This window comes from Mustela nigripes, chromosome 17, assembly GCF_022355385.1.
Source record: "Mustela nigripes isolate SB6536 chromosome 17, MUSNIG.SB6536, whole genome shotgun sequence".
Lineage (NCBI taxonomy): Eukaryota > Metazoa > Chordata > Mammalia > Carnivora > Mustelidae > Mustela > Mustela nigripes.
Window position 1 is genome coordinate 27679474 of NC_081573.1, and position 18192 is coordinate 27697665.

The window sequence follows — 18192 nt, forward strand, 5'->3', positions numbered from 1 at the left end:
CATTCAAGACATGTGACTCAAGACCTTCCCCAGTGACCTTCCTACAGGGAAGGAGACCCTGCTGTCTTGGCCTTTGTTCCTCTTGCCCTGCCGGGGGTTGTTTCACCCTCTGGAGCCTGATCCATGGAGTCTGGTCCTGAGAGATATAGCCTGGCTTTAGACTATTTCTTGTTAGCAACTTTTGTTCCTTGAGGGCAAAGGCACCTGCCAATCGGGGGTGGCAGTTCTTAGCATTGACGTCCACCAGTATGGAGGAAGGTGCATGGAAAAGAATCCGCAAAGGTCAGTGGTTTGATATGTGAGCTTATACAGACAGAAGCCCAGGGTTGGTATCTCCAATGTGTCAACTGCTTTACGTTCATCATTGGGACTGCTAGGGACGGTTGTTCAGATTGTGAACTGCACAACCCTACGGGATACCCTTTATAGTTAGGCAGTAACTATTTCCATAATTCTTTCTTTCTTAGTGATAATACCCAAGGCAGTCGTTTTGGTTCTCAGATGAGGAAATTGAGGCTGAGGAGGTTGCAGGATACTCTCTAGGCAAGATAAGTAAGCTGGGAACATGGGTCCTGTTGGTCCATGAAGCCTCTGTGTTACCATATCAGGATATGACATTGAAGGTGACAGCCTGGGATAGGTATTCAGTAGGCACTCTCTGAGGGCTAAATCTTTATTAACTCCCTGAATCCTGCATCCTGATAAGGTGGTAGTGTGATTATCATCTCCACTCTACAAATGAGGAAGCTGGGGCAGAGGGTAAACTGGAAGTCGCTTGCCCAAAGACATTTAGTAAGCAGAGTTGTGAGTGTTTGGTGTGTGTGTGTGTGTGTGTGTGTGTGTGTGTATTTTAAAGAGAGAGAGAGAGTGTGAGTGAGCAGGGGAGCAGCAGAGGGAGAGAGAGAATCCCAAGCAGTCTCTGTGCTAAGCCATGGAGCTCCATCTCATGACCCTGAGATCATGATCTGAGCCAAAATCAAGAGTCAGACGCTTAACCCACTGAGCCGCCCAGACGCCCCGGGGGTTGTGGGTATTTGAAATCGAGGAGCGGGGTGCTCCCGCTATGCTATCTTGTCATCACCATGGCCCCATTTCTGGTCACTTGTGGTTTCTCTCCCCTTCTAAATTGGTGGTTCTGTTCATCCGAGAAAGCCTGAGGGTAGAATATTAATTCTGTCCCTGACCACACTGGTCCCTGGCACGTGGCAGGGATCCCTGAGCAGCAATTTCCTGGGGCAATGGGGTCTTCCTCCTTCTTGGAACCCACATTGTCCAGCCCACCTCTCCCTGCTCCATGCTGAGCAGCAGAAATCACGCCCCCTCCCCCACTCCCAACCGTCCCTTCTCGCTCTCCCTTCCTCCGGGCAAGGGGCTCCTGCTTCTCAGGGAAACTGCTCGAGGACTGTCTGGATTTGTCTTCCAGCTCTACAATAAAGAACAGTTCTTTCCTTGACATGGAATCCTTTTAGCTTTTATTTTATTGTATATTTTTCTATTTCTAATTCGTAGTTTTGATGCATTGGGTGTAGCTTCTGAATGACCAGCTAGTAGACGTCAGGGGGACATTAACCTGGTTCCCGTGTATGCAGTGACTTTTTAAGAAGACAAGAAAGCGCCCAGTGAGGCAATAGCCTCCCAGTATCCTGGTGGTTCCAAGCAAGAGGGATCCAAGACAGGACCACAGACTTCAAATCCATCAAGCTTTCGAAACTTTTGAGTTTAAGTCACAAAGTCATCCACCTGCCCCACGAACGGGTGGACCATGTTGCCGAATACAAATCCCATTGGGGTCTGAAACGCATCATAGAGGGTCCCTGCCCTTTGTAGAATTCTGGGGGGCTTAAGGCTGGGTTTCCCACCTGGCTTAGGAAGAGCGATCTGCTTTACTCAGGCTACTGATGGGAAGGATACCAATACTAATACCAATACTAATTTCATCCAGAAACACCTTCATAGACATTCCCTGGCTAGTGTTGGACAGTCTGTGGCAGTCTGTGGCTGAACCAAACAGACTCATAAAATTCCCCATCGTCACATCCCACAGAAGCCAAGTCCTTGAAGAAGAGGTGGCGATCGGCCCCTCTGCTCCCCAGTGTGGCGTCCTGGGGGGAAGGTCTGTGCTGTAGAAAGTCCTAAGCTATTCTCTGAGCCACGGGAGGGGCTTTCCTGGGTAACACTGACTCCACTCCAGTCTTGCCCTCCCGGCTGGTGAGCCCTGGAACCCCCGAAGCCGCACAACCCACACACCCCGCTTGGGTCCATGACCCCTTCCACATTTCCTCCCTTAATGTCACAACCTATCCTGGGTCCCAGCTACCTGTACCCCATGACCGGTCCCTGCTCACCTGGGCTGCTGGGACGGGTGGCCTTCAAAATGCTTGCACACCCATATCTGTCACACACATACGGGTGTGCTGCACACAAGAGAGGGATGTGAGTAGGCGTGGCTTCTACAAAGCACCCCAGACAGTGGACGCGGGAGGGTGCAGGTGGGGGTAGGGGTTGGGGGGAAAAGGGAGCTGGGCAGGGGCCAGGCAGTGTTGCCTAGCTGAAGAAGAAAACGGATTCCCCAGGAACCTCATCAGGGGATTGAGCTCTGCACCTGCTTCTGACCCAGCCTACTTCCAAGCACATGTTCCCAGGAGGCTGGCATAGGGGCTGCTCTGTCTGCTCCCAGTTCTCCAGGGAGGGGCCATGGCTGCGAGAGCTCACCGGATGTGCTCCTGCCCATTGGTGCCCTGTCTGAAGGAGAAGCCGGGGCCCAGCTTCCTTGAACCATTTCTAGCCATGTGCCCCCCCCCCCCCCCCCCCCGCTAGCGCCCAGGCCTTTGGGTCCGAATTGCTCTCATTTATACAGGAAAGGGGTGTGTCAGGCTTGAGGCTGTTTCCACACATCAGTCTTCCCTGCCAACATCGGCCCCCGGGCCTTGGCAGGACCCGAAAAGGAAGGACAATGCCGTGGGTTGTTCATAAGTCTAAATGCATTCCGTGTAATGGGTTTTCCTTTCTGCTGAGAGGATGTCCTTTTTCTTTTTGATACTTAAATGCCCTTTTGAAAATCCATTGCCAGCCGCTGAGTGTGTGGGCTCGTGCACACGGACATGTATGTTTACATGCTTGTAAAAACAAAAAAAAAGTGGGTCTGGGGCCCAAGCCAATTCCATCGGGTTCTCTGCCCACCCCCAGTGGCTGAAGCCGGATCTGGATGCCCTGTTCGTGCCCCAGCCCTCCACCCTCAGGGAGGACCTGGTGAAGGGCAGGCTCACGTCTCCTCTGCTCACCTCCCCGGCATGCACGGCCACCCTGAGTGGCAAGGGAGGCTGGACCACCGAGTCTCTAGCCCCGTGGCTGTTCTAGTCCTTAAACAAATATGGGCAGAGATGCTGGGGCTCCGATCACCATTTCTGCCCCGGTGGGTGTGATGCAGGCACAGGAGAGGAAAATGTGGCATCTCTGGGCTCCCACCCTCCAGGAGATTCTGAGGAGAAAGTCCAGAGAAGCTCACGTGGCCGCATTACTCTGGCATGGCTGCCTCTGCCCCGCGGGTCGGTCTGTACACGTGATCTGGGCCACAGGCCCTCGTGTTTACCCCAAACACCTGAACCTGTTAGATCTGAAAGGGACCTTAGAGAGGGCCCCTCATTCTCTGCGAGGGGACCAGGCCCCAGAGAGGGAGGACTCTTACCCAAGGGCACATGGGGAGTCAGGGGTGGCCCCAGAAGGGGCTCTCCTCCCCCAGCCCACGGCACCCAGCCTGCTTGCCCCTGGACATGCCAGGGGACCCCTACCTGAGCTGACCACCCAGCTCCTCCTCCTGTGTCACCTGGGAAAGCGCTGGTGGACTTGACATAGGGAAGAAATTCAGCAAACTTGTCCGGGAGAAGAATGAACAGAAGGAGATACATGAAGGAAGCCCATCTGGGGAGGGGTTTTACCCTCCCTTCTCGTTTATGCATCTCTTAAGATCCTTGCGGCGGTAGGGGCAAAAATCCCACGCAAGCCGGCTTACACCGAGACATACATATCTGTCACCTGATACTTTGGTGGCAGCCAACTTCCACCTTCTAAGTTCAAGGGCCAGGTCTGGGGAAAGAAAGTTGGATTGCAAGAGGCTGATGGGGGAAAGAGGGGGACTTATGCCTGAAGGACAAAAACCTCACTAGCTCCCCTTCAATCTCCCCCATGGATGAACGCTGTCATTCCCCGTGTTTATTTCATGGGTTGTTCATGGCTTTTATTCTCAAGTTTTAACTTACAGATATGTGTGTAGACCTTATTGGTGCATCTTTCTTTCTTTTTTTAAAGATTTTATTTATTTATTTGTCTGAGAGAGAGTGAGCGAGAGTGAGCACAGGCAGACAGAGTGGCAGGCAGAGTCAGAGGGAGAAGCAGGCTCCCTGCAGAGCAAGGAGCCCGATGTGGGACTCCATCCCAGGACGCCGGGACCATGACCTGAGCTAAAGGCAGCTGCTTAACCAACTGAGCCACCCAGGCATCCCCCTGGTGCATCTTTCTAATGGGAGGTGGTACACATAGTAGTGAGAAAATCTCGGCCCAGCGCTGAGTACCCGTGGGCAAGTGACTTACCGTCTCTGAGATTCCATTTCTTTCCCTTTAAAATGGGGATACAGGGGCGCCTGGGTGGCTCAGTGGGTTAAGCCTCTGCCTTCGGCTCAGGTCATGATCCCAGGGTTCTGGGATCGAGCCCCGCATCAGGCTCTCTGCTCAGCAGGGAGCCTGCTTCCTCCTCTCTCTCTCTGCCTGCCTCTCTGCCTACTTGTGATCGCTCTCTGTCAAATAAAAAAAAAAAAAAAAAAAAAAAAAAGGGGATACAAATTCCTCGCTGTGGAGAGGATGACAGAGATGAGGTAGTGTGGCCTTCAGTCAATGGGGGCGATATTCATCACTGTAGCTTCCCTCCCACTCTACCCTCTCAGGTTGGGTTCCCAGAAGCAGCTCCGAAGAGGAGGGAATGTGGGGGATGTGGGGCAGTGGGGCAGTGGGCTGGGAAGGGAAAGCGTCAGCCAGCGCACAGATACTCAAGAAAGGGTGTGATATCAGGGATGTGATATCCAGCAAGGATGAGCTACCAAGCAAAGACCCCCAGAGGCTCATGCAGGCTCCCCACCCCCCCCACCCCAAACCCATGGGTGCTCTGGAGATGTGTGAGTCATGCCTCAGAATTACAGAGGAGCAAAAGAGCCAGGAGAGTGACTTCCTCATTCTGCTGGGTATTGGCCGAATTCTCTAGTCCCTTGAAGGTAGCTCGCCAGCCATGAGATACAGGTGCTGGCTATCGGGAGTCAGAGCACACCAGGGGTCAGGTAATGGGGTCTGAAGGGAGGCAGGTGGACCCCCGTCCTCAGCAGGCTCTTTCATACTTGCACAGAAGACTTGAAGCTGGAAATGATTTTAATGGATGAGTTGGAGAAGGGACCCGGGTGGGCCCAGCAGCCTCTGTTCTCTGGGTCAGAGCTCACCTAGTCTGGTGCCAGGAGGTTCCTCTTGGAACTGTCAGTTTGCAAAGCACCTCTGAATAGGAGAATCAGTGTGCTCAGCTCAGAAGCTGGGAGTGGTTATTTGAAATCCCATCCTGAGGAATGAGGGATTTTGACCCAGAGGCCCTTTGCACTGCTGCAGTTCACCAGGAGGCTCTGAGCTGGGCCAGGCTGCACAGATGCACTGGCCCAGGGTCAAGCGGTATTCCCACTGCTCGCGTTTTGAGGGTGTAGAGTTACACAAGTGGCAAAAGGCCTCTTGCCCAGGTGTCTTCCAAATGCCTCCTAAGCACCTACCAGGCACCAGGCGCCGGCCTCAGCACTGGGAAGACCTCAGGCCTCACAGATTCACAGGTGACTCCAGGTGCTGCTCAGCGTCAGAAAAGACGGGCAGACCATGCATGTTGGAGTGCTGAGGCATGAGATGCCACTTCCACCTGGAGATCAGGGAAGGCCCCTCAGGGAAGGGGTAGGTTTTGAGCCGACCTAGAAAGGATCTGAACTTACCATATCAGGAAAGGGAAATCAAAAGGGCCTGAGTTAGTTCATGGCCTAGAAGAAGGTTTTGGAATGTTCTAGAATCTTCTAGAATATTTTAATATTTCTTGAGAAACATTCACATGGCACTTCCTATGTACTAGAACAAGTTCAAGAGTTTACATATTTGTAAAGAGTATGAAGATTTAAGGGGGGGATTGGGGCTGCCTCGCATTTGACTCTATCATCTTTAGGCTTCATTTATCTGTTCTTTCTCATCTAATGGCTAGTGTATAGCATCCAATGGGATGCTTTCCTCTTCAAAGAAGCAGGGGGAGCCAAATGTTCCCACCCTGCAAAGCTGTGGCCTGAGGATCCCGTGCCCAGAGTCCAGGGAGCCAGTGGCCGTCTGTTCCCCAGTGATGCATCTTCTGGCACTGGTCCCAGCTGCCTGACATTACTTGCTTTCTGCCTATTTTCTCAGTCTGATTTTATAGCTACCTGTGAGTCCCTTTTCTGTTAGGATTAGTCATGGTTAGACTCTGTTTTAACACTCAAGAGTCTCAACTGGTCCGGAAGAGAAAGTGAGGCGATGAGGTCGGGCAGAGGTGGGAGACTGATTGCGGAAGGTCTTGAACACCAGGCTAAGTAAGCATTTGTGACTTTATCCTTTAGGCCCATGGTTCTTAATCAGGGATGAGCTTCTGAATCACCTGATGTGTTCATTATCTGTATGCTACACGAGATCACACAACAAAGATTTATTTTTCTCCCTACAGCTGGTGCGACACTGATGGATTTGACTAGGATGGGCTGAGCCAGGCTGGGGATGGGGTTTGTATCTGTTCTGCATGTCTCTCATTATGGGACCCAGGCTGAAAGGCTCTCTGGGGCAAACTCTTTCATGGTGGATCGTAGAAGTGTGAGGAGGAGGAGTGGAAATATGAAATGCTTCTGAAGGCCTTGGCTTGGAACAGGCCCCGTGTCAGCCCAGCCCATATTCAATTGGGCAAAATGAATGACACAGCCGAGTCCAACCTCCTGGGTATGGGAGAGCCTCATTTGTTCACCATGAATCATGTGAAAGTGGACAGGGGAGAACTGGGGACAAATCATTTCATCTACCACACCAGGAGTGTTTCCACAGTCTGAAGCCCTGATTCCAAGCCTTTGTTGTGAAATATTTGGAAAAAGCTGCGCTGATCCTTCTCGTGTGCACTCCCAGGGGAATGTCCTCCTGCTTGGGACAATGAGAGGCCATGGAAGGCTTTGAGCAGAAGCAGGACATCACCAGTCCTGCACTTGGAAAACAGCTTTGAGTGACAGATGGACATGGAGGCCAGGAGATCAGTCAGGGAGCATCTGGTTGCTACTGAACCAGAAGAGATCAGGAAAGCTTGAGGATGGTGTTCAGGTCTCTCTGTGGGGTCACAAGCCACCATATAACTCAGCAGCTCCACACAGTCATCGTTTAAATGGTCTCTCGTGATTTAGGGGGTTGACTGGGCTCAGCGGGGTAGTTCTGCTCTGTGCGATGGAGACAGGGACCTCAGTCATCTGGGGGCTCTCTTATGTTAGACATCAAAAATGGCAGTTGTTCCTGGCTCTCCCCAGAAGCTCAGCAAGGGCTGTCTATGGACACATACACAGGACCACTCTGGGTGGCATGGGCTTCCAGCATTGCAGCTAGGTTCTGAGAAGGAATGCTCTGGAAGTGGGATGTTCTGGGACATTCTAAGTGGGAGAAAACAAAAACTTGTACAGAATCTTTCTACCAGACTCTGTTGGTTCAATGGTCACAGGCCACCCCAGACTCAGCGGGAAAATAAGTAGTCTGCGTCACAGGGAGAGTGACAAGTCTGTCCATCTTCAATCAATTGCACCTGGGCAGGGGCAGTGTGGAGGGAGGGGACACAGATGAAAGAGACATTTAGGAAGAATTGTCAGGACTTGGCACCTTTTTGGTCATGGAAGGAAGAACTGAGGTGCCCAGAAAGCCTTGCCCTAAAGGCTTGTCAGGGTGGCCCCTATGAACCCTGGAGTCAGCTCTGGGGTCATCACATGGAGTGGCCCCACCATCATGCATTAAATGGATTCCCTGGGAGCCAAAGGTGATTGGTGTCTTTGCTTGGGACACCCCCAATCACTCTGGCAGGCATCCGTCAGTCTGATGAGCTGGGCTTCTCACAGAGCCCCCAAATGAAGAGGACACAGGACAGGTGAGTTTGGGTAGCAGAGAAGAGGAAAAAAGAGAAATGCTGGACGCTCCTGGAAGAGGAGAGCTTTAGAAGCCAGACAAGGATGTAGCAGGGGCAGGCCCAGGAGATGGAAGGCCTGTCATTATCCTGAGGATTGAAGATCTTGCAGGTGTTGTTGGAGATGGAATGATTTTCCCTCAAGGGCAGCACTGGCCTCTTCCCAGTGGTGCCACTGCTCCAGGGGGCCACTCCTGATGGCAATGCCCCTATCACAGTTTCCCTCTGTGTTTGGAGGCCCAGGGCCATGTGGAGAAGGATGTCTTATGGTTCTCCTCACCAGTAGAAAAATCCAAAAATCCTCTTCCTGAACATTGAGGCCAAGCCTTGGAGGGGAATCTGGGTAGAGAATGTTATAGATTTTTCTTTTCTTTTTTCATCCTCTGACTCCCTCTCCAAGCCAGCTTTCCTTCAGACCTGTGGCTTCTGGTCTCCATGTCACCTGTGCCACCAAGGTCTTTCTCCTCCTTATGTCAGTTGCATAGGGAATAGATAGAAGGAACACTATGGAGGCAGACACTCCTAGACTGAGTCCCAGGGCCCCCACTTATAGATGACATGACCTAGGGCAAGTTTTGTACAGATTTGAGACTCACTTTTCCCATCCATAAAGTGGGGGCAATACTTTTTTGACAGGTGCTGAGTTTTGCACATCAGAGGGTTGAGTTATAAGGACATTCTGCCTTCCTCAAGTGAGATAATGACTCCCTGTTGCCCTGTTTCCTTTGGGGGACTTGTTCCTTCCCATCCAATATTGCAGTGTGGTCAGGGCTGGGTCTGCCAGTCAACTCCATTGGGCCACAGGGTTGGACCAACCAAACTCCTGTAATGATTGGTTTAGAAATGTGCACATGACCGATGCTGGACCAATCAGAGTCCTTCCCCAGGATTTTTCTCTCCTGAGCTTGGGAAAAACAATTCTGTTTTCACACTTGACACAAGGTTGTTAGGTCACGAGTCTGAAGGTACTTGTGATCTATTCTCCCAGTACCTGGGTTACAGGAGCCCATAAAATTCCTTTCTGCTTGGGCTAGTTTCAGGTGGGCTTTGTCACTGCCATTTACAACTGAAAAGTGCTAAAGAAAACATTATTTTTTAGTGCTTTCACAATATTAATAATAATGAGAGCCCCTTTTATCACATGTCTCTTTGCCAGGCTCTCAGCCAAGTGTTTCCACAAGCTGGCTCACGATTCACCTTGGTCGTGGTTGTTTGCGTGCACGGTGACACTTCCCATGTACCTCATCTCCCTGACACTGGGTCTGTCTGGTGGTACCTGGCCCCTGCGAGGCATAGGGCAGTCTGATGCCAGCCCCACAGTGGGACACCTTGGACTTAGCGTTTAGCGTGAGATGAAGGGGGTGGTCAGTGTAGATAGTCTGTTGCCACACAGATTCCGCTGGCCACATGGGGTTGGTCCTCTGGTCAGAAGTTGCTTGGGGACTGATCTGTGGGAGGAGGCTGCCTGAAAGCGGGAAGGATCCAGGTCCAGCTCATCATGCAAAAACCCGTCTCCTTGCCTCTTTCCCTATTAGTATGTTGACAGCTGGTTCCAGAATTCCTTCAGAACTATCTGTTTCACTGGGGCTGGAGGTGAGGCCTCCCCAGGGTTCCAGCTGGGGGTTAATGTGGAGGCTGGCAGCTGGCTTACGGAGGAGGATGGGACACCTAGGCCAGCATCGAAGGCTTAGCAGGAGCCTGGAGTGGAGACAGTAGGGAGCAGAATAGTAGAGAGAGATCACAGCCCCCCGAGGCCCCCTGAGACCCTATAGTTCCCCATGGAACTGGCCCGATGGTAGCGCTCAAGGGGGTCTGGATGGGAGGTCAGGGAGAGAGCAGACACCCCGACACTGGCCCTCCAGATGCCAGCCCAGGTTGCTAATTTTTAAGAGCAGAAAACCTGGCATTTTAATTGGCATTAACAATTTTTTCAAATTAGAATAATAATAATAATTATTATTATTTTTAAAGATTTTATTTTATTTATTTGCCAGAGAGAGGGAGCAAGAGCACAAGCAGGGGGAGCAGCAGAGGCAGAGGGAGAAGCAGACTCCCCACTGAGCAAGGAGCCCATTGCGGGACTCGATCCCAGGAGCTTGGGATCATGACTTGAGCTGAAGGCACACACTTAACTGACTGAGCCACCCAGGCGTCCCTAAATTTGGATTATTTTTGCCTGGAGTTAGGGATATCCAGAATGTTATATGTGCATTAGGACACTAACTTGAGTGGCAGGGGCTCTGGTTTTTATGTTATTATTATTATTATTTATTATTATTATTATTTTGTGCTGGTTTTGAGAGCTCTCCTCTGTGTAAAACCTTTACTTACTGCTCTTTTGTTCCCATTGTTTTCTGTGAGGCCAAAGAACTTTTTGCAAGTTTGCTAGTCCTCCGTATGTCCTCCTGGACCATCTGGGTGCCTGATAGCCGGCTCTTACAAAGGCAGTTCATGTTTAGGGGAGGGGCAGGAAGAAGAGGGGTCAGGGGCTCCCGGCCCTGTTCTCAGCCCCTCCTTCTTCTCCACTTTTCTTGCTGGGTCCGCTCCATTCTCCCAGGGCCTGAACTTCTAGCCTTGGGTAACAGGTTATGGCTAGGGCCCTCCTTGGAAACGCGGCGGCGATGGATGGAGGAGGCTTGGCCCTTGCCCCTGGCCCCTTGCTCTTGGGGCACAGCGTCTAAGGATAGCGGTCACAGCTCCATCTCTCTTCACACGGTGTGGGAGCTCGGTCACCTTGCCCCTCTGTTGCAAACATGAAACATCCGCTGTGATGTGCACCTTCGTGGGTTTTTGGAAGTTGGCCTGATGCCAAGTGAAAGGGGAGTCATGCAAGTCCCTATGTAGGAGGGAAGACTGGCCCCCTCCCCCCGAGCATCGTTCCATGGTGGAGAGAGGGGATCATAGAGATGATAGTCACGATGATAAGCTTTAGTGATGGCCAGTGCCCATGGAGAGCCCACGCTGAGCCAGGTACTGTATACCCTTTTACAGAGGGAGAAAGTGAGGACAAGTACTGGCCAAGGTCACCCAAATGGCAGTTGAGGAAGGCAGAGCCACCACGGATAACCTAGAGCCCCTCTCCAGTTGTTTCTGGTGTGTTCATTTCCAACCTGCATGCCCCATTTACAGATGAGAGAAGTGAGGGTGGATATGGGAGACAGGAAGTGCTAATGTTCTGCATGGTCTTTGTTTTTCTCTGGTACCCCTAGAAAGCAGAAGATCTGGGCAAAGGAGGAACTTGTTTCTTTATCAGAAGCTAGATTTGTGCCAGGAAGAAGGATCTCAAAAGGCAGGGCGGGGGTTGTCCCCAGACTCAACTTTCCTTGGCTGAGCCCCAGGGCTTTACATATACCTTGATGAATGCTTACTTGGTTGGCATGTACAGTTGCCCAGTTTATACACTGCACAACTCCAGGTGGTATGTGGCATAAACCTGGGGGACCCATCTTGCAGTCCATGAGACAGGGTACAGTGTGGCCACATGTAAAGGCTTGGCTAGCAGGCAGTGGGGGATCGAGTCTCTTGAACTTGGTTGAGAAGCTCTGCTAGTCTCCTTGAGTCCACTTCTTCATCCATAAAGTGGAAATGATCATCACAGTCCCTTCATTTCCAGGGGGTGTGTAAGGAAGGTGTGAGATAACAAAATGCATAGAGCCCTTCACACAGGGCCTGGCAACTGTGGGTCCTCAGTACAGTTTTGCTTCTCACACTTTTCTCCTGGCCTGGACTTGAGGGCAGGCAGGAGGCCTTTCTGAAGAATTTCTGCATCCTTCCTGCCAAGCCCAGTCCAGGCACATTGGAGGAACTTGCTACTCATTTGCCAGGGAACTGGAGGACTAACATTAAGGACCATGAGGGTATCTGGGGGACACTGATCAGCAGCAGGCGCCAGACTGGCCTCCCTACAATTTTTCCCTTTTAGAGAGAGCCTGGGGCCTGGTCTGAGTGCTTGCCTTCCTACCAGACACCTTCCCTGTCTCCAGTGCTGGGTTCCAGCAGGCAGGCCTGTTTCATAACGCCTGCAGCCATACTGAAAATTTTTAAAAAGTTAATTGCCAACTTAAAAAGAGGGGGAAGATTTTGTTTAGAAACTTGGCTTTCCAGCTACTCTTGAAAAATCCAAAGATCGAGCAATCCTGGGACCTTGGGAAGGAGTTGGGGTTGAGCTATAGCCATTCCTTTAGGCTGGCCTGATGGCACTGGGCCTCCCTGGCCCAAGCCCTGCCCTTAGATTTCCACCTTCTCCTGGTGACCCTGTGAGTCCTGGTTCTATGCCACCCCTGTTGCTGTGCCCGTGACCTCGCAGAGCTTGGCTTGTCATACGAAAAGGTACCAAGGCCTTCCTCTGTGTGATGGGTGTACCTTACTGGGGACAATCTACAGAGATGTTCTCAAATGTGCTGGCCAAGGCTCACAAGCCAGCCTCCAGGGTCACCGTCCTGTGGACCTTCTGGTCCTTCCTCTGCCTCCGTCCATCCTGCGAGGTTGCTGCATTGTTTAGGGACTCAAACATACACGCGTTATTAGAACCCCAGATCAAAGGCGGCGTCCCACCGCCTGCCTCTCAATGGTCCCTTTGTGCAGACGGAAGCCGGCCAGAGTCGGAACCCAGGGACAGAGGGAGGGGCTGGAGAGGGGCGCCCAGCACAAAGACCCCTGTCACCCAGAGAAGTCCGCAGATCATGATGTTAAAAGAGGCGCCAGGTGGAGGATGTAGCCCCAGCCGCTGTGGGAAGATGCAAATGGGGAGAAAGCCTTCATCCCTGTGGTTTCAGAGGGGAGGGACCATAGTGGCCCGTGCCCCAGTGGCAGACTCCATCTGTCCCCCTGCCCCGGCTGGGAGTGGAAGCTGCTTGGAGCGATGGGAGGTGGCGGGGGGGAGGGGGTGGTGGGGGTGGGGGAAGTGACCTCTTGGGCACAGAGTCAGAAGAAATAAAAATGATGTGGGAGGGGCTCGGAGAAGGGCCCGGAGAGGCCGTGGAGGACAGTGTCACCTCTGGTCAGATGGGTCCCTGTGCTGTCATTCCTGCCTACAGCAAACATTTCTAAAGCCCCCTACTGTGTGCCAGGTGTGGTGGTGAGGCTGGCCCAGACACGACCGACGTAGGGCCAGACCCCAGCGTGGAGGGCGTGGTGCGGTGTGGTGACCGCCACTCAGGGAGAGTGGGGTCCCTGCCGGATGCCTTAAGCGGTTCACACACATTGTCTCATTTATCTCTGGGGCTGGTTGGAACAAAGAAGTGCTTTGAGAGTTCAGAGGCTGAGCCAGGAATCTGCCAGCTTGGGGGGCCATGCAGGCAGGGGTGAGCAGGTATGAGAAGGATTACACTGAGAGAAGGGAGGGGAGCCCGCAAGGACTGAATGGAGGTGAAGAGGTCGAGGCGGTGCTGGATTCTAAGGAGACGCTTGCCGACCCCTAAACTTGGCAGGGTCCCAGGACTCAATTCTGTTCTCCGTCTACACTCACTCCCCAGGGGATCCCTTCTAATGTCAGGCTTTACGTTCCGTCTATGTGCTCATGAGGCCCAGGTGTATCTCTGCAGTCTGCAGCTTGCTTCTGACCCCCAGGCTCATGGATCCACCTGTCGACTTGACCTTGCCACTTGGCTGTGCAATAGGCCTCTCAGAGCAACGTGCTCAGACTGAGCCTGAGAGTTTACCCGCTCCGCACACAGCTGCCCCTGTAGGTTGCCTCCTTCCTGTGGATCAAGTCAAAAACTCTGGCATCTTCCATAACTCCTCTTTCTCTCTCAACCCATGTCCACTGTGTTAGTTAACCTCCTTGTCTCTGACTTCCAGATATGGTCACAGCTGACTTCTCACCTCCTTGGCTGCTATCACTCAGGTGTAAGCCTCCATCTTGTCACAACAACGAGGCTGCAGTCACCTTGTTACTGGTCTCCTTCCTTCTTGCCAGGTCTCCTGTTGCTGCTTCCTAATCCACATTCTGCTCACAAGGCAGCAGCCTGAGCCCTCCTGGTCATAGGTCTCTAATGACTACCATTTCCTTCAGGTAAGGCTGAAGCCCTTGGCAAAGCCTACAAGGTTCTCATGATGATCCTTGTCACCTTCCAAACTCATCTTCTCCTCCCCCTTGCACACCCCGTTCCCATTCTCCCATGCTTCAGAGCCATAGCCTACCTTGTTCCTGAAACATTCATGTCATGTCCCTGCCTCAGGACCTTGGCACTTGCTCTTTTCCCACCTGGACCTACCTGCTTACCCTGTGGCTTCCTTATGCATCTCTATGGTTCCCTTCTTTGCTTCCAAGTTTTTATTCAAAGACTACCCTCCAATCTCTCTACCTAAAATTGCAACCCCTCCCTTGGTACTTTCTCTCCCTCTTTCCCACTTGATTTTTTTCCCCATAGACACACCATCTATTATTTCATGGATTTGTTTTCGTCTGTTTGGTTAACATAAGAGCCTGGTATAAATTAGACCTTCAACAGATCTTTGTTGAATGATTTTATTCATAAAAGAAAAACACCTTTATTTCTCGGGCTCCTTCTCCCTGACTTCTGCCCCTCTTTCCTTCCAAGTACTGCTACTTAGTGACGAAGCAAGTCATAAACCTTGGCAGTTGCTGAGAACGCGTAACTTCCCTGAGCTTTGAATGTGGTCTACAGACCAGCGGCAGCAGCCTCCTCTGGGAGCTTGTTAGAAATGCAGATTCTCAGGTCCCACCCCACACTGCGTTTTCCCACAATCTCAGGGAAATCATAAGCATGATAAATTCCAAGGAACCCTCCTCTAGGCTGTTTGACTCCGCTGCAGGAAAGGGGTGGGGACCAAGGGTCTGTCAGGGACCCACGGTCAGAACACACAGGCCGAAGCAACAAGGTTAGGAGCTGGGAACAGGCTGTCTGAGGGACTGAGAGAGTCTGTCCGTGGATCCCTCTCTTCTCTGCTTCTCTCTGCTTTGAGTTCGGCTTCGTTTTGCTTGTTCCTTAGCCCACGTAGACCTCAGGCAGCTGCTGCCGCCCCAGGAATTATGGAGCTCTTGGATTTTGGAGACCACCAGCCAGAGGACCCCAGACCCTGGGCCTCTCTATTCAAATCCCACAAAGAGTCCTGACTGAGCTGGCTTATGCGTCGGGTGGCCAGCCAGCTGTGGCCGAGGAGCGAAGGGGTCGTGTGGTACTTCTGGGGCAGCAGGGTCCCGCGGAAGCTGTGCTCTGTGGGATGGAAGGAGAAGGTGGCAGTGGTGGCAAAGGCAATGGAGGGGGAAGGGGTGGGGAGAAGGAGAAGGAGGGGGACAAGGGGGAGGAGGGGGAAGAAACTAGCTAGAAGAGAAGGCCAGTGAGCCAGGCAAACTGACCACGAGCTTATCTACAGTGACACTCTTCCTTCTGGCCTCAAACCGAGGCTGTGGGGCCTCATGTGGAACGGGTGTCCGATGGCTCAGGGGCCTAGTCATGGACGCATACATCCTGGGACATGCTAAGTGCACACCATAGACATATGTGGGTGCGTAGATCATCCCACACAGGCTCTGTCCTCACTGACTTCCCCTCCTGCCACCATCTTAGGCAAGCTCCCTGGATCAGGACTTGGAATCTCAGATTGGAAGGAACCTTAGAAGCAGTCTAGTCTGACATTTCCCAAAGGGTATGCCACGAACACGCGTTTGCATTCCAACTTCCTAAAATGGGTTCCCCAGGTCGGTGAGTTTGAGAACCACCGCTTAGGATGTCTTCCTCTGGAAGAATCAGAAAGCTTAGATGCTCATTGAAGTTTCTGGCAAGTCCTGCAGAAAAGGAGCTTGTCACCTTTCAGCTAAGCCAGGGCAGTCCAAAGTGGAAGGCTGAGAGGTAGGGATTCGCAGGAGAGAGAGCAGGGTCTCCCAAGGAGCAGCATGGTGGGGCCAGGCTGGCTCTATCCCTCTCACATTCCCTCCAGGGGAAGCCTGTGCTCTGAACTTGCTAAAACACCCCAAGGATGCCTGGAGACTCAGTCCTCTGCTGTTGGCTCAGGTCATGATCCTGAAGTCCTGGAGTTGAGCACCTCATCAGGCTCCCTGCTCAGCTGGGAATCTGCTTCTCCATCTGTGCCTTACCCTGCTCATGCTCTCTCTCTCCCATCGCCCCCCCCCCCAACAAATAAAAATAAAACACCCCGGATCTGGGAGAAGCTGGTGGCATAAGAATTCAATTCAGTTCAACCAACACTTAGGCTCAAGCAGCGTAGCCGTCTTTGGGGACGGTGCCTCCTGTAAGACTTGAATAGAATGGCTTGGGGACCTCACGCCTTGTTCTGGGGGAAGGCCAGCCTCTTCTGCCTCGTCTCCGGGAACTGATGCTGGAGCTGGTGTTCCTCCTGGCTGCATCCGTCTCCCATCTTTCCCTCCCGATGAACATTTCCATGCCCTGTAGCCTGTTGCCCTCTAATGATCTATGCTGGGCTCATTCCTTCATTTCTGGCCTGTGCCACGAAGCCACACATGTGGTTAGGATTTCACAGTTTGGAGTAACAAAGGACGATCCCAACCTAGAGCTGGGCCGGTGACCACTGTCAATTGCACATTAGACCTCACTGTCCTGAAAAGTAATTGATCTTCCTGGAATGCCCCTTCTTCTTCTTCTTCTTCTTCTTTTAAGATTTTATTTATTTATTTGACAGACAGAGATCACAAGTAGGCAGAAAGGCAGAGAGAGAGAGGAAGAAGCAGCTGAGCAGAGAGCCTGATGCAGGGCTCGATCCCAGGACCCTGAGATCATGACCTGAGCTGAAGGCAGAGGCTTTAACCCACTGAGCCACCCAGGTGCCCCTGGATTGCCCCTTCTTAAGGCTCAGATTTAGTGTCCTTCTCCCATACTCTCTGGTCCCCTGGACACATGTTTCTTCCCTTTCCTGGTTGCCATCTCCCAAATTCCTGTGACTTTCTCATGCAGACTAGTTCAACTCACCCTTCCTCACCCCAAACTCGGTTTCCAGGCTCCTTAGCAACGCCACGTCTCAGTGGGGGTTGTGGAATGAAGCATCCCAGGGACCAAGGGGGCATCAGCAGAGTTGGACATTAATTTTTCTTCAGTACATCTCAGAGCATATTCTTGGCAGCACCCCATCCTCTCAGGGACAACGCCTACCCGCCCCCCCACTCCGCCCCCACCGATGGGACTGAATGGGTTCCTCTCATTCTGTCCAGAGCACCTCCTATAGGTAGTATCAGGTACAGCATTCAGAGATGTCAGTCAGGCAAGACCCCGTCTTTGAAGGACCCCAGACTCCTAAGTAGGAGCAGCAGGGGCCCTCATCATAAAATAAGGAGTGCCAAGCCCAGAGGCAGGGGAGAGGAGCTGGGCTATTCAGAGTGGTCAGAGCTCTTCAGGTTGGAAGGTCAGGAGGACTTCTCTAGGAAGTGGCCTTTGAAGGGAGCCAGAGACCGACAGCTTTAACCTGGGGACAGGTGTGGGGGTGGCCAACCAGGGTGATGTGGTTTTTAAAAGGAAAAAAAAAAAACAACAAAAAACCCTCCTGGCTCCACGTCTAACAGATTTCACCTAAACCAGCCTTGCTAAATCTCAAGCCCCATGAAACCCGTTTCTGTTATAATCTCTCCCTCTTATCTCTTCCTTCCCATCCTTTCTCATTCTCCTCCCCCAAAGGATAGGAAATCTTCAAAGAAAAAGATGTGTCACTGTAAGTATTCAGCCCAAGAAGTGGGCCAGATAAATTATTAAAACACATAAAAAGACAGTGAGTTGTGGGGCGGGGAGCCGGCGCAGGCCGAAAAGCTGCCCCAGGTGGACGGTGGTCTGGTGGCGTCCAGGGAGCCCCTCCCCGGAGTCCTGGACTGGCTAAGGTTTCACCACGAGGCCCACCTCTCTGGTTTCTTGCCCCAGGGCCAGCTTGGTGGTGGTGGTTGGGGGGGGGTTGGTGTCACGATTCCAGCGGCAGCAGCAAGTCCCCGGCGCCTGCCCGGCTGGGAAGGGCCAGGCTGAAGGTGGAGGGGAGGCCTT